The sequence below is a fragment of the Cephus cinctus genome, unplaced genomic scaffold, assembly GCF_000341935.2.
Source record: "Cephus cinctus unplaced genomic scaffold, Ccin1 Ccin1_scaffold0315, whole genome shotgun sequence".
In the NCBI taxonomy this organism is placed as follows: domain Eukaryota; kingdom Metazoa; phylum Arthropoda; class Insecta; order Hymenoptera; family Cephidae; genus Cephus; species Cephus cinctus.
Window position 1 is genome coordinate 169,873 of NW_014333017.1, and position 277 is coordinate 170,149.

Genomic DNA, 277 nt, shown 5'->3' on the forward strand with positions numbered 1-277 from the left:
CTTTTTTTTTTTTTTTTTTTTTTTTTCCATTCGCGACCCAGTTAACTTCGCGAATATTGAAAGTGTCGAATTCGCGACGTACGTACATATGTATATATATATATATATGTATAATGTATATACATGCATACACGTATACGTGCTGCAGTTTCGCGAATAGCAGATCACACACGTGTTTGCCTGAATACATTGAATTCCCGTTAACAGGCTAACTACCCCAGTCTATCCTATTGCAAACAATTCGCAAATCGTGTAAACGTATCTGTGGGTGGGTGCA

The 277-nt window shown here is 37.2% G+C and overlaps 1 protein-coding gene across 4 annotated transcripts in view; it reads left to right on the plus strand.

Moving 5' to 3' along the window:
• Window positions 1-277, plus strand: part of LOC107266459 (tyrosine-protein kinase Btk29A) — an 85,124-nt gene that overhangs the window by 7,486 nt on the left and 77,361 nt on the right. The gene's annotated exons all lie outside the window — the stretch shown is intronic.